The following is a 16108-nucleotide window of genomic DNA, read 5'->3' as shown; positions in this document are numbered from 1 at the left end:
CAATATAAGACAGGCGTACAGATATCTACGCAATTTAAGAGAAGGTTACAAACCCCGAACAAATCTATGCAAAAATCAAAAATCAAGAAGTGCAAATAACCAGTGATCCAAAAGAAATAAAATCAGTCTGGAAAACCTATTTAAAAACTTTTTTAGGGACACAAGAAAATGAAGAGCATATGGACATGCATCAAAATGAGGGAGACACCGAAAATATAGAACCCCCAACGATGGAAGAGGTAAAACAGGCAATACGAGCACAAAAGAACAATAAGGCTCCAGGTGTTGACAACGTCCCCCCTGAGCTATATAAATTAGGTTGCCATCACCTAGTAGGACAAATGCATATGCTCATGAATAAGATTTGGATGGATGAAAAGATCCCTAATGATTGGAAAACCGGGATTATATGCCCAATCTATAAAAACGGGGATAAACTGAAATACGAAAATTATCGCGGCATAACCCTCTTGTGCACGGAGTACAAAATTTTTACTTACATACTAAACAAACGACTCCAACAACTAACTGAAAATATTGTCGAGGAATATCAAACCGGTTTCCGACAAGGAAGATCTACAACTGACCGACTATTCACAGTGAAACAAATTTTAAACAAATCGTGGGAATACGACATTGAAGTCCACAACATATTCATAGATTTCAAACAAGCCTACGACTCAATTAATAGGAACAAGTTATTTCAAATATTCCAGAGCTTTAATATCCCCCAGAAATACATCCTACTGGTAAAAACAACAATGGATTCGTCAATAGCAACTGTCAGAGTCCAAAATGAGCTCACTGAAAACTTTACAATAGTCCAAGGATTAAAGCAAGGAGACGAGCTGGCACCGACACTATTCAACCTGACCTTGGAATATGTGATAAGACAGCTGAATATAGGAAGAGGTAATCTCCTAACAAATAAATCAATACAGATTGCCGCCTATGCCGATGATATCAGCATCATGTCTCGCAGAACAGAAGAGGCGGCAGAAATATATTCACAATTAAAAACAAAGGCAAAAGAGACCGGACTAGAAATAAATATTCAAAAGACAAAAAAGTTAACACAGGCAAGAACTAGGGGAAACAGACGCACAGTTGAATTAGAGGACGATATTGAAACGGTAGAAAGTTTCACATATTTAGGAGTTGCATTAAACACGGATGGAACAGAAGAACCAGAAATCCAAAGAAGAATAGTAAAGGGAAACAAAGCTTATTTTTCACTCGATCATGTCTTCCGCTCCAAAAACACATACTGGAGATCGAAAATCAGGGTCTACAAAACTATTATCAGACCAATAGTATGTTATGCATGCGAGATATGGGTGATGACAGAAGAGAGAAAAAGAAAACTGGAAGTCTTCGAAAGAAAAGTCCCAAGAAAGATATTTGGACCTATTAACGAAAACGGAATATGGAGATCCAGGTACAACCATGAACTCTACCAACTGTTCAAAGAGACACCGATCTCAGAATTCGTTAAACTTCAGACACTTCGCTGGGCTGGTCATGTAGTAAGAATGGAGACGGTCACGGAAGGCCACGGAAAAGATGGGAGGATGAAGTGGCAGCGGACGCGCAAAATTTGCTAGACGTGAGAACCTGGAGAAGATCGGCGCGGGACCGACAAGGTTGGAGGCATAGTTTGGAGGAGGCCAAGGCCCGATCTGGGATGTAGCGCCATTGGAGAGAGAGAGTATTCAATGGAAAACAGCAATCAATTTAGAGAAGACACAAGCAATCATATTCAAAAAGAAAAGAGAAACCCTAAAGGATCAGCTGTTAGTGCAAGATAATCCCATCGAATGGAAAAGAGGAGCGCAATACCTAGGAGTCACTATGGACCAAGGCTTAACCTTCACGAAACACGTGGACACAACCATCCAAAAAACAGCAACAGCCAGAGCAGCAATAAGAGGACTCACAGGTAAAAAAAGTAAAGTGCAATAAGTAAGAGTGATAGATAAAATGGCAGAAAAAGACAGAATTAGGTTTAAATAATTAGAGAATCAACCAAGCCCGACCCTGCGAGAGATAATAAGATATGATGCATTCCATCGATGGAAGCACAAAAGACCAAAACAGCAAATCCTGGCAAACACATAAGTCTAGATAATTCGTAGCTCTACCAACAGAAGAAGTCCCTGCACGCAGCACTGGAAATTTTAATAATTGATGTTTATTTTCAGGACAACCTTCAAAAACAAATAATAATAATAAAGGCTTTGGGCGGAGCCCGGAGCGGAGACTCGAGGCCCGAGCAAGCAATTTCAGTTCGATGATACGTCACTAGAGAAAGCAGAAAACGAGCGCTAGCGTGCATTGATCGGGTTAGAATATCGTGTTGGAGTTCTTGTACCCAGGACTTCCACACGAAAAGCATTTGGCTGATAGTTGTGCCCCTATCGCGCATCAGCGTGCTATAAAGGGGAAAGGGATGGCCAGGAGCATTGGAGCGCTATGGAGTGGTTACACCTCGATCCAATGATTTGAAACACCCGAATGTCATTCTAAGGGTTTGCAAGTCTCTCAGAATCACATTGCTTGATAAGACCTTCAAGACAAATGATAGGTAGTTTTTAAAAAGTGATCAGATAATGTTTGCCCATTAAGGGTGATGTATATTAGTAGTTGACTATGAGGACTATGACTATGACGATATGTTGACTATGACTATGTTAGACATAGACAGACATTCAATTAACATGGACTGCTCTAAAAACAAAAATACCAGAGATACAAGAAAAAGACATCGGGTTCATAAAACACAACAAAAAACAAGAATGGAAACGAAAGAGATCATGGACCTGATGGACGTAAGACGAAAACATAAAACAAGCCCAATAGAATACAAGCGAATCAACAAAATCATTAGAAAAAAGTGCAGGGAGGCGAAAGAAAACTGGATGTCAACAAAATGCCTAGAAATCGAACAACTTCAGGAAAAATGCGACACCTTTAATATTCATAAAAAAAGTAAAAGAAATTACAGGTAGACACAAAAAGAGACAAGCAACAATATTAAAAAATGATAATAACGAAATAATTATGGGTACAAAAGACAAACTAGAGAGATGGAAAGAATACATACAAACTCTTTTTGACAACTATAGACCTTGTTCTCCACCATCCACAGATAATCGAATAAATGAAAAAGACCCAGAAATAACCAAAGAGGAAGTGATCCACGCAGTAAAATCTCAGAAAGATGGAAAAGCCATCGGTCCAGACAATATCAATGTCGAAATACTAAAACTAATTGCAGATAACGAAAGTAAAAGCCTAGACTTAATAACAGCACTATTCAATAAGATATATTACACAGGTAAAATACCAACAGACTGGCTAAAATCAACATTCGTAGCATTACCAAAAAAATCGAATTCCTCACAATGCGATGATTATCGAATATTAAGCCTGATTTCTCATGTCCTTAAAACTTTCCTCAGAATTATATATACACGAATTTACAAGAAGTGCGAATTCCAGATGAGTGACACTCAATTCGGATTTTGAAACGAATTGGGAACACGAGAGTCTATATTCAGAGGAGCATTAGACGAGGTCCAAGGCGGAATTAAGATTAGCGGAATCAGTATAGACAACATCAGATATGCTGATGATACCGTATTAATAGCAAGCAACGCACAAGAACTACAAAATATAAGAAATGCGGTAGTTCACCACAGCGAAATGTTCGGTTTAAATCTAAACGTTTCCAAAACTAAAACTTTAGTATTTTCAAAGACACCAATAAACGTACATGTGTATGCCAAGGGTCAAATAATAGAACAGGTAAATTCGATAAAATATTTGGGAGCAAATATCAATAGTCAGTGTAATCCAAAAAAAGGAATCCTATCAAGAATCGAACAAGCAAGGAAAGCATTCATGTGCATGAAAACATTTTTTACAAGATCAGACCTTAGTCTGCAGCTTAGAATCCGAATAATCAGATGTTACGTTTTTTCTGTCTTACTGGATGGCTGTGAAAGTTGGACAATGGACTCTGAAATAGAAAAAAGAATAGATGCCTTTGAGATGTATATATACAGACGAATGTTGAGGATTCCATGGGTACAAAGACTTAATAATGTTGAGGTACTTCGTCGCATGTGTAAACAAAAAGAATTACTAAGAATAATCAAAGAGATGAAAATGCAATACTTGGGTCATGTGTTGAGAGGCGAAAGATACGAATTACTTCAAGTTATACTGGAAGGAAAAGTACAGGGCAAAAGATCAGTAGGAAGACGCCAGAACTCGTGGCTGAAAGACCTGAGGAACTTGTTCGACCGCTCATCCGCAGAAATCTTTTGCGCAGCAATTTCCAAAACTACAATTGCCATTTGGAGCGCCAACCTTCGAAAGGAGAGCGCCATGAGAAGAAGAATATTAGTAGTTAGTGATTTAAATTAAGGTGAGATGTGTAATAAAATTTTTTTGTTGAAGAAAGAATTGTATTATGAATAATTAAAAGTTCAATCAACTGACTTATTAAAATGAGAATTTTATAATAAATCAATAATGATAGATTGAATTTGGAGAATATTCTACACACACGTACGCACACATTCTGGTGAATATCCCCAGACGACCCTTGCGGCCATCTATAGGTACAGGGGTTTTGTCTCTACACATACAGAACCGAGCAGCAGCTAACCAGACGTCGAGATGAGCGCAAGTACGGTTTAACGCCGAAAATATCATTCTCCTTGGTAATGCTGTAGTACATTCCTTCCCGAACTTACATGTTGCTCGGTAACGTGAGGTAAGTGAGTTTTTCCCAAATGAATAACATTTATGAGTCATACCAAGTGTTTTCTTATTTTAAATCATATATATTTTATTTCGAAAATTATTACTTCTATTAATTAACCAGCTAATTTTCAAAACGGCCTATTTTAAACACTGAATGAGAATGAAAAACGAGCTTTATATAATCAATTAGCAGATATACTGAGTAATATTCCATCAGAGCAGAGAGTCATAATAGAAGATAATTTGAATGTGCATGTGGTCAAATCTAAGATAGGTTCGGAAGCAATACATGAAAGATTAGGCAGAGGAACTAGAAATGAAGCTGGAGATGATATGTTGGAATTAGCAACAGCATTACATATGGCAATTGTTAACATTCTTTCAAAAGAGAAAAAGTAAACTTATTACATACAAAAGTGGACTCAATCACTCCTAAATGGAATATTTCATGACAAGAAAAGAAGATATGAGTAAAATTAAGTACTGAAGGGTAATAGTTAATCAGGCTGTGAACCGACAACACAAGTTGCTTGTGCTGGAAATAGAAAGTAAAAAAAGCGAACCTAAACCAAAATATGGGAGAGGATCACAAAGAATCAAGTGGTGTATGGTAAAAGATAAGCAAGAAAGTCAATTTACGACAAAAACAACACTTTCCAATCATACGAGAAAATTTTGTGTCGTATCTAAAGTATCTATTAATTTATATCAGCGCAATTTTTTATATAGATAAACGTTGTTGAAATCGCTTGAATTCATAATAAATAACAAATTATTTTTAAAATAGAAACACAAACACTTGAATATACAAATAAAACGTGTTCTTAAAATTATTTATAAATAAATATTATATAAATTGTACAGAGCGGTCCAAAAGTCTGGAAACGACCAATTATCTCGTAAATCATAATTTTACAAAATTTGAGGTACACCTATTTTGGGATACGGAGATGCCATATTTGATATTTGCAGTTGCCAGATTTTCAGTTTCTCTTATATTATTAGTAACTTTGGTTTTTCAAATTCATCACATATATTCAGTCATTATTTGAATCTCCTACTCAATACGAATTCAACCATATGTAACACTTATGATTTTATGTAGTCTGTAAGGTCTTAAATACATAAAACAGTGCAAAATATGTTAGATTTTAATAAATTTAAATATTTAAATGTAGAATGCTGTTATTTTGACATTTGTTCACCATTTACATTAACTAAAAGTGACAGTAGTTGTGTTTCGAAAAGTTCTGCAAGATAAATTGCTTCTATAAAATAGCACTTAACGAAAAAGAACGAATTACTACTATTCTAATGATGAGAGGGCACGGTGACAGAAAAAGATCTTATTGTGAAGTAGCAAACTTGTTCAATGATACTTTCCCAAACCGTTCTCCTATTCATAAGGCGACGGTACAAGAAACTGTAAAGCCATTTGAGGACTCTGGAGAAGTAAAAGATAGATACCGATCAGGTACGCCGAAAAGAGTTATGAATGACAACAAAACTTTAGATATAATGCAAAGTTTTGTTGAAGATCCACATACAACCTCACGCAGGGTTGCACAAGTACATGATGTAGGTCTTTCTTCAGACTTACGTGTATTACGTAAGAATAAATTTAAACCATACAAAATTAACTTATTGCAAGAATTAAGTGAAGATGACTTCGATCGTAGATTAGAGTTTACTGAGGTAATGATGGATAAAATTGAAAATGATGAAAATTTCGTTAACAGAATATGTTTTTCCGACGAAGCAACCTTTACACTGTGTGGAAGTGTAAATCGACGCAATTTAAGGTACTGGAGTGACGTAAATCCTCACTGGATGCGTGAAAACCATGTATGGTCAGGTATATAGTAGGTACTCATCTAATTGGGCCATTTTTTATCGAAGGAAATTTAACGTCAGATAGTTACAAAATGTTACTTAGAAATGAAATTGTACCTACACTGAAAAACTTGTTTGGGGTCAATTTTAATCAGATATGGTTTCAGCAAGATAGAGCTCTAACTCATTTTGGTGTAAATGTTCGGCGTTATTTAGATGAGATATTTCCCGGACGATGGATTGGTAGACGAGGTAGAATTGAATGGCCTCCGCGTTCACCTGATTCAATCCTAAAGATTATTTTTATTGGGGATACTTGCAAGTCTTGCAGAGCTAAGCCAACGAATTAGCGATGAATCTCGAATAATTTCTAGACAATCATGGAGAAATGTGGTAGACGCATTCTACCAGCGATTAGGGTACTGTCAACTCACAAATGGAGCACATTTTGAACACTTGATAAAGTAACCATTATCTTAAAAAATGTATAATCTATCAATTGTTACGTTTTAATGTAGTTGAAAATAGTTAGTCTTAAAAAAATTATTGAGACAATTAGGCGCTGCCAGACTTCTGTTTTATGTATTTAGGACCTTCCAGAATACATAAAATCATAAGTGTTACATATGGTTGAACTCGTATTGAATAGGAGATTCCAATATTGACTGAATATAAAGGGTGATGAATTTGAAAAACCAAAGTTATTAATAATATAAGAGAAACAGAAAAGTCTGGCAACATTGCAAATATCAAATATGGAATCTCCGTGTAATAGGTGTACCTCAAATTTTGTACAATAATTATGACTAGCAATTTACGAGATAATTGGCCGTTTCCAGACTTTTGTGCCACTTTGTATATTTCCCATAGGTTAGCAGAATAAAAATAAGGCGTGAAAATGCCTCTACGGGGACGAAAACAGAGGCGAGTTAATGAAGATTAAGCATTAGCTTAATTAATGTTAATGAACAAAGATTGTACCAATTTAGTGAGATGATATATTAATATAAAGATGTTACTTGTAACCCAGACGAATCAAAACAACCTATGTGCGTTAAGCAGATGCATACCAAAATTTTTATTGGGACAGGTTCTACTAGTAGTAAACTTGTATTAGTATAGGGCAAGGTGAAACGTTTGAAATCTCGTTCTGAGATGGCAATGTAACTACTGTTATGTAAAAATTGCACAACTGTTACAAAAGATAATATTAAAAATACATTTAATCGATCAAATAATTTTTTATAAAACTTTTTAAAATATCAAGGGTGTAAGCGGACTGTTTGCTGTAGATAGACATGATTCTAAGTTCTCGGGAAGAACCGCGTTGAGAATTTGAAACTCGACGTTTCGGCACCTATTTTAAAACCATTATCAAGAGTTATACGGTTCCGTTCGAGTTCGGGGTCTCAATCTGCTCCTGACTCGTGACGTATCAACGGAACGATATGAACCGTCAAACGGCTCTTGTATTTCTTGTATGCGTGGGAACGGTATGCGCGGAAACGGTCTGAGCGGGATGGGTTGCCGGCAGTCGTTTAGCGTCATTGGGAGTGCTTAAGCTGTTATGCCGTTTTTCAATTTCAACACTCTTGTTTCCCGTTCCATAAGACTTAGCGACAACAATCACAGATCATCCGAAATCAATTCAATAAGGCAAAAAAAATCCAAATCGATAAAAGCATTCAAAAACATCTAAACCCCATTCCATCCAAAAAAGAAATTTCTAAATACACAAAAACAAAAAAAAATCAGTTAAAAAAAGGTTTTTTTTGTGAGTTTATTTTCTAGACTACAACCAAACATAGGACTTTTATATTCCGAGAAAGAAAACTCTTTAAGTATGTTTAATCATCACACAAAATTTCATTAAAATCGATTTAATAGTTTTTTACAAAATAATTTTGCAATCTAAATTTTTTTCAAAATTATGCAGATCAAAACAAAAACTTTTAGATACTTGAACATTTTTTTACATATAGAAGAGCATTTAAGAAAGATGTTAAACCCATTTTGAAAAATTAAAATCCGTCGATCAGAAGAGCCTAGGGAATTTTTTTAAAAATTGTTCAAATTTTAGGCTTATAAACAATTTGAATAACTTCATTAATTGTTGATTGATTTTAATTTTCAAAACATAATAAAAGTGCTTCGAAAGAGGTTTCCAAAAAAAGAAAAAATATGATGATCGGTTCATTAGTTCCGGAGTTATGATAAGTCAAAGTTAAGTGCGATTTATAATATAAAAGTTTAATGTCCTAAGATCTATTTTTAATCATAATCGTAAGAGATACGTTGGCCAAAGGAGGATTTCGTGACCCAAAAACGCTCAGTTAACGCTACTTTACAGCTCAGTAGACCTTTTTAGAGCAGCTGCAAATAGAGTACGAACAGCTCATGGTGATAAGCAATCTCCGATAGGAGAAGGAACCACAAAAAGAAGAAGCATTCTTTTCCAAAGATAATTACTGAAAGTAAATTGGAAATCTTGGAATAAAAACATTAAATAAAAATCAACGAAAGATGGCAAAATAGATTGTTCATTATCATAAATTTTTTACATCATGCGTGGATAAAGAAGTTCCGAAAGAAGAAAAAATTGAGTTTCGCCAATGTATGCAAAAAAATATAAGACCTATTGTTGGCAAAATTCAGTAACTAAGTTATAGAATACTGGTCATATTTTAGAATGTTCTTCTATTGAACAAGTAACATAATACATTGGGTTTTTGTATCGGCCTGAAGATGAAGTGCAAATTGCTGATTTCGAAACTAGTCGCACAATAAACGTCTTTTAAACGAATTTTGAATCATTATCCAATAATCTAGATGTTATCGACTCACATATACACAGTCTTCAACTTTTGGTACATTATACTAACTAATCTAAAAACACGAGTATCATGTGTGTGAAAGTGTTTCCAACAAAATTATTTTCAAACCGGAAGACAATACCACAACCTCGATGACCAAATATAAAACTTACAGTTGAACAATTGTACGATCAATTGCTATTATAAAGCACTATTTGCGTGTTTTTTATAACCAGTATAGGAAATAATTTCATTGTCCTCACTATTAAGATAAGAAGACATATCGACAACTCCAACAAACAAAATCAGTGTCCGGTAAAAATATTGATAACTTGACTCAAACAAAAGTGTATTTTAAAATTCAAACGGAACAACACAACTAAGGTTATCATTGCTGTGAAAGAACCAATGGGTTAACATATCAAAACAATTATTTTTCCAAACTGTTTATATCAAAATATACATTTTGAATACGCTGTTATAATACTTTTTTGCCTGACAAAGAACAACACTAGTACCTACACCTTTGAAAATACCAGAGGACAACGATCTATGATCGACCATATTCTTTTAAGCAGAGAGCTACTTTCGTCCCAAATTTTGGATGTAAGGTTATCTGACCGCGGAAATTTATTCGCGGTCTAAAATATATATATATATATATATATATATATATATATATATATATATATATATATATATATATATATATATATGTATATATATATATATATATATATATATATATATATGTATATATATATATATATATATATATATATATATATATATGTATATATATATATATATATATATATATATATATATATATATTGATTTATAGTATTAGCAATCGGTCAGGAAATAAAACTCTATTTGTTCAGTCTCAATATTTCGTCACGATTTTGTGACTTCTTATTAGGAGAAAACTGTAAATTTATTAGAATCATTAATTATTATGTGTAAACAAAGTGAATATTTTAATACTTACAACTATAAGAATAAAAATTATATTGGTCAAAGTCAACAGTGGCTTAAACAACGTGTCACTCAACACAAAAGTGACTGTAACATACGAAAAAACTCTTGTGCCTTAGTGGACCACCACTTGAAGACAGGACATAACTTTGACTTTAATAATGTAAAAATCTTGGAACAAGTTGATAATTATAAAAATCGGCTTTTCCTTCAAATGGTACACATTAATAAAACTCCTGAATCTATCAATTATAAGACAGACACCAATCATTTAAGTAATATCTACTGCAACATACTAAACAATATATTATAATATGATAGATCTTAACATTTAAACACAAACTTAGTAATTCTCTAGTAACTGTACCAATAATTTTATTACATTCCTAAATATCAGTATTGCAATAACTGACTACATTGATCTATAAAATTACATTTTATAGATCAATTTATCGTGTTCCTGATTCTTTCTCAATTCTGTACTATTAATTCCATCTTTCCACTTTGTAATATGGATACTAGTGTCATAGTAATTGTTTATTTTAACCGACTCACTAAAAATTGTACAATGGGAATTCACTCTATAAAATATTGCGGTTACCATAACTCCTAAATAAAATCAAACAAATATGTCATTTATTTAGATATGCTAAAAAAATTTAAATTTTTATTCTTATAGTTGTAAGTATTAAAATATTCACTTTGTTTACACATAATAATTAATGATTCTAATAAATTTACAGTTTTCTCCTGAAGAAGTCACAAAATCGTGACGAAATATTGAGACTGAACAAATAGAGTTTTATTTCCTGACCGATTGCTGATACAATAAATCAATATTTAAAACAGTACGGTCGAAAAATAATTTGAAAAAAAAAAAATTAACCTCACCAGTCTTCCGAGTTGAACCGCGTTGATTATCGTAGCACCGAGCTTTCGACATCCTCTTGGATGTCTTCTTCAGGGCTTTCGATGTCTCAGTCTCCCGAGTCCCCAGACACTACTACACTGATCACTTATCAAAGCATTACTTACTGGTGTTGGGAATAGAGGATGGGTCAAGGAACAGAGAAAAGCTTACTTGATATCAAGAAGGGAAAATCACAAATTCAAACAGTTCATAGCGCCTCGGACAGGGTGACATACATGATTTTAAAACTAAATCCACAAACCAGAATAAAGATTGTGCAGGTTTATGCTCCAACTGAAAAAGCAACTGATGATGAATGATGAACAAAGAATCTAAAATAATATGGGGATTTTAAAGCCAAAATTGGAAGAAAGATTAAATACTCTGAAAAAAAGATTGGAAATTTCGGATTCGGCGAAGAGGAGTCAAACTTCTGGAATTCCTGGAACAAAAGAACATTTGTATACTCGCACACCCTCGAGGGCCGAACTGGGCTAGCTCGGAGAGGGAACTCGAGCAATAGAGTTCGACGATAATAGCCTGGAGCTTGTACTCAGAGCTTCCACATGACAAGCATTTTGCAGATTGCCACATTCCTCCATCTATGGTTTAAAAGTGATATCATGACAAATTGGACGATCAAATTAAAAGATTAACAAGATCAAATAAAAAATAAGACGACATGGTAAAAATGTAAAAAATTAAACCTAAACCTTCTTATTCCACTGCCATCACCCTTACAGAGATTTACAATGACCACTACAACTTTCAAAGCATTTGCTCTAAAAAAGTTGTTTTGGGCTGAAACCATGACTCGGATTCTTTAACCAAGATATTCGTCCTGTTCTCACACTCCTACTGGCCTTTATTTTGCCTTGAAATATGAACCACAAGATGCCGTATGTTTCTGCATGCATTGTATGTCCGAGATTTAGCAGTTTTCTTTATTTGGTTGTGCACTTAATTTCTTTTCCATTAACAAACAAGTACTAAATTGCAAACCGATACGCAGAAGAAACGAACGGTGCCCTTGAAAAAATAGGGCAGCTAAAGCGTAATCTCCGTAATGAAGAAGAAGACAACTATTGTTAGCGGATTGCAAACCCAATTATAAACCTACTGAACTGTGGTGTCCTGTAGGTATTTTGTCTTGGTAACCTTCAAAGTGTTTTACCGTGTACTTTTACCAAGATTACTATGTAATTTTCTTGTACAAGCTTGCTACATGTTTTCCCTCTACAGAAAACGTCAGAGCTGATATTTTCTGGCAAAAACAAAAAAGTATTTGCTTCTGATATCAGACAGTCTAGTCATAACCGATATTTAACTAAAGATGCAAGCAATAAACAAACCAATAATGTGTGGAACTAGATTGTATTATTATCCGGACAGGAAGTAGTCTATATAACAATAGAAAAGGAAAAATCTTCGAAGTATTTAAATGTCAATTAAAAATTTATAAAGCAATTAAAAAGAGATTCTGCCAACATATTTTAAATTTTGTAAAAGCAAATTTTTCAATGACATTATCCATTTATATTGACATACAAAAAAAATTAAATTAACGTTAATAAATAACTAATTACTTATAAAAACCTGTAAATATTTCTTTTTTCGTTATTTATTTAAATACATAAAGCATATAGTCAAATTTTGATGTTTTATCTAATGTCACACTTCGTTAAGATAAATAAAAGAATTTAATCATATTTACAATCGATTATGGTGCATCCGTTAACTATGTAGATGATAACAATGAACTTAACTGACACACTAAACAATAAAATACAGCCACAACAAAACTTCTTCAGTGTAACAAAGAGCAATGTCACACTCACCTCACATTGGTTACCACTAAATCACGTTGCTAGACTTGTCACTCGTCGGGTCAAAATAAGAGAGGAAATTCCGTAATAAAAGGTGGTAGGAGAATTTCGAAATGGTGCAGCGATAGGATAATTATTGTGGTTTGAATTGCCGCCGTAGACGTGGTGTCGCCATCTGTTTGTTGCTGATGAAAGGTGGAAGGAATATCAGCTGTTTGAGAGCAGAATCGGACTTATTATGGAGGTCGGTAAAAGAAAAGTCTCAAAAAAATAAAACAATTTGTTCATTGGTTTATGATACGGAAGAAATTATTAGAATGAGAAATGCAAACTATCACATAGGGTCAGTCGGGGGAAATGGAAACGATGTTTGTAGAATTTACTTTAAAATTATCTAGAAAAATTATAAATGAAGTTCTCCTGTATATGGCTTTTACTTCTTTGTGTAAGACACAAACATTTTTCAGTCAGACTAGGGTATTGTTGGAGTATTTCCATTTACTCCATGAATGTTTCCATTTACCCGTAATATTGGGATAAACGAAAACAACCTGTTATTTACAACGAATATCAGCTAAACTTACTGAGAGGTAACCGGAAACATTCTTAATATATTCTTGAGTAATGATGATACAAAGATTTCCAATAAGAACAATCTATTTATGGAAAGTAAAAAAAATAACAGAAAAGGGAATTATTCAATTTAATGAATAAATGTGAATAAAACCTAAGTAGCCCACTTAAGTACATTTTAAGAGTTTTAGTGAAAAACATATGAAAATAAGTCCCTAGCAACAACGGTACTCTAAAATATTGGAAAAACATATTGACCACGCGTAATTGACGGTTTTATTATAGCTAATATTTGGTCAAAATGAATCACTATCTTCTACTAACAGAAATATGTATGTTTCAGGAGTTTTACTGGATTTTGTAAAAAATTTTACCGATATGTTAATATCCAAGTCAACTACTTCGGCAATAAAATTTTTCTGGATTTGTTTTTTATTGCCAAGATTGTAAATGATGACTTTTGGCTTCGGCTTTCGTTTTCTCTTGTGAAAAATGCAACTTTCTTGAATCCTCATATGAATTCCTTTAGGTTTCTGAACTGACAAACATCTGAGACATTATGTCACTAGAATTATCATCGGAAGAAGTGTCACATTTTTTCTTTAACTTGTTTTCTGAAGTGTTAGTTAGCTAGTTTTTTATTTCTGGACTGTTTTGGGTCGTTTTATTTTCCTATTCTCAGCTTTTCTGAACCTAGCAGCCACCACTTCCGTCGTTACTACCTCTACGTACCGCAGCTGTTTAAACGGGGCGATGGTTTTTTTAACTTGGATTTATTTTGTCAAGGATCTTTTTTCACGAATTGCTTCAGCAAAGATTTGAACGATTGCAGAAGGTGAACATGGAATAGAAGAATCACTAACAGTAGCTGGTAATGATGGTAACACAGAAGATGTTTGTTTATACGTTTGATCTTTAATTTGTTCATAATGCTTCTCTGTGGTATATTGTACAATTCTAGTTTTACTGGATTCTAAGTTTTGCGTGTGGTCGCCATATCTCCAACAGCCTTTGACCCTCTAATACACTCTTGGCATCTTTTTAAAACAAGAAAATAAGATAAAAATATTCACCAAGATCCTCTGCACCACTTTCATTCATTCATTCAATTGGATTTTGCTTACATTAAGTTATCAATTAAGGGGTTCTTTTCCATAAAGACTTTTCACGGAACAAATAACACAGATTTTTAAGGTTGTTGTGAAGATTAAACCTGTCGGCGTATGGTTGATGACAGAAACCTCAAATGTCATTTCAAAAATTATTATATTGCCCTTTATCGAATAAAAATTATAATCACTAATAACTAATAGCACAGTTTCCGTTAATAAACTAATAATACACTTTACACTCATGGTGCAAAGTTATCCGACAGTTGGTTAAGTAACCCCGTTTTACAGTAGTCTTAACCCTTAACTACAGAGATCCGGTATTTCTTACCGGTGGGCGGACTCAAAACGCGGATTTCGTGATATTCGCACGACTTACAATAGTTACAATTTCATGAGTCTCAGTCAGTATCAGTAAACCTCGGCATAGATAAGAGGGTTAGGTTAGGTTACGGCAGTTTGTTTAACAATGCTAATCAGAGCGGATGGCGTGGCGTGTATTGTGAATATTTTCTTTCGTAGCACACATCAAAAATCTTAACCGGTAAAATTGTAAAATTTACCGGATGTCTGTTTTTAAGTATTTTTAATTAGTCTTATATGGGTAAAATGTGAACTGTTTATAATATTTTTTGTTTTTTTTTAGGAAAAGAGTAAAGAAATGGACTCTGGAGTCTGCAAAGAGGGTTAAATTTGGTGATAAAAATGTTGGGGAAATTTTGCAAAAATGGAATTGAATTTGGCGCAAGTGATGTGGACTCAGATGCAGGGTATTTACCAACAGACCATGATACTGAATCACTGAAGAAAGAAAAATTACTCATATTTTCATAATGTGAAAGACTCTGATATGTTTGCAATGCACGGCAAGAGTTTGCAAGGAATGTGCCACTTAATTTTTTTGACAATTTTACCTCTTGCATATTTTTCCTCATGGATGTATAGATTTTCGTAAATGCTATTTTGTTTCTTTTATGATTCTATATTACTTTTATTTGTTTAAAAAAAATCAAAATTTTTGTTCATAGCATTTATGGCTGTTTGTTTCAATAGACCAAAAATGTTACCAAAATTATCGTTTAATAGATTATTCTTTAAAAATCTTTTATTTTATTATTAAAATGACTAATTTCACCAGTTCTCCCATATCTAGACACTACAGAAAAATACATAATGCATTTTTTTTATTAACTTTATATTTGACTCCATTTTATAATGACCGGTAAAAAATACCGGGGCTCTGTTGTTACGTGGTAATAATGGAATGTCTGTAGTTAGGGGTTAACATTATCT

The 16108-nt window shown here is 33.7% G+C and overlaps 1 protein-coding gene across 4 annotated transcripts in view; it reads right to left on the bottom strand.

The window, feature by feature from the left end:
• The window catches only part of orion (chemokine-like protein orion), a 97498-nt gene that overhangs the window by 47613 nt on the left and 33777 nt on the right, over positions 1–16108 (bottom strand). The window contains exon 1 of one of the 4 annotated variants that reach the window (XM_072539883.1): positions 13146–13272. The exons of 1 other annotated variant lie outside the window; for it this stretch is intronic. The gene's annotated coding sequence lies outside the window, so the exon portion shown is untranslated. Of the gene's footprint in view, positions 1–13021; positions 13273–16108 lie in introns of those variants that run through there. 2 more of the 4 variants (XM_072539882.1, XM_072539884.1) reach the window with 2 other exon arrangements.

Source organism: Diabrotica undecimpunctata, chromosome 8, assembly GCF_040954645.1.
Source record: "Diabrotica undecimpunctata isolate CICGRU chromosome 8, icDiaUnde3, whole genome shotgun sequence".
NCBI lineage: Eukaryota > Metazoa > Arthropoda > Insecta > Coleoptera > Chrysomelidae > Diabrotica > Diabrotica undecimpunctata.
This window is presented reverse-complemented; position numbering and strand designations above follow the sequence as displayed.